The sequence below is a fragment of the Penaeus monodon genome, chromosome 21, assembly GCF_015228065.2.
Source record: "Penaeus monodon isolate SGIC_2016 chromosome 21, NSTDA_Pmon_1, whole genome shotgun sequence".
NCBI classification, from domain to species: Eukaryota; Metazoa; Arthropoda; class Malacostraca; order Decapoda; family Penaeidae; genus Penaeus; species Penaeus monodon.
The window spans coordinates 1709889-1710265 of NC_051406.1; the positions used below are offsets into that span (position 1 = coordinate 1709889).

A 377-nucleotide genomic window follows, 5' to 3' on the forward strand; every position below is an offset into this window, starting at 1 on the left:
AGCTCGCAAAAATTGTCTGGTATTTTATAAAAATCAGAGTCAGTCTAAAAACCGTTTCCCTTCTGGTTTACGAGGAAAAAGCACGAGAAAGGTACCTTATTTCTCCCTTTCGGGGGGGAAGGGAGAGGTGGGGGGTGGGAAAGGGGGGAGGGGAAGGGAGGGAGAGGGAGGTAGGATGGGGGAGGAGAGGAGGGGGAGAGGCAGAAGGTAAAGAAGGGGAGTGAGGGAGTGTTGAAGGGAGTGAGGGAGTGTTGAAGGGAGTGAGGGAGTGTTGAAGGGAGAGAGAGAACCGTTCAAAGGGGGAGAGTGAATGAGGGAGGGTTAGAGATGAGGGGATGGTGGGGGGGGGATTTTTTTTAATGATACGCGAGTGAGAT

The 377-nt window shown here is 52.3% G+C and overlaps 1 protein-coding gene across 1 annotated transcript in view; it reads right to left on the reverse strand.

Annotated features, from left to right (window-relative positions):
- Positions 1-377, reverse strand: part of LOC119586099 (KH domain-containing, RNA-binding, signal transduction-associated protein 2-like) — a gene marked incomplete at its 5' end in the record, with an annotated part of 32425 nt that overhangs the window by 19285 nt on the left and 12763 nt on the right.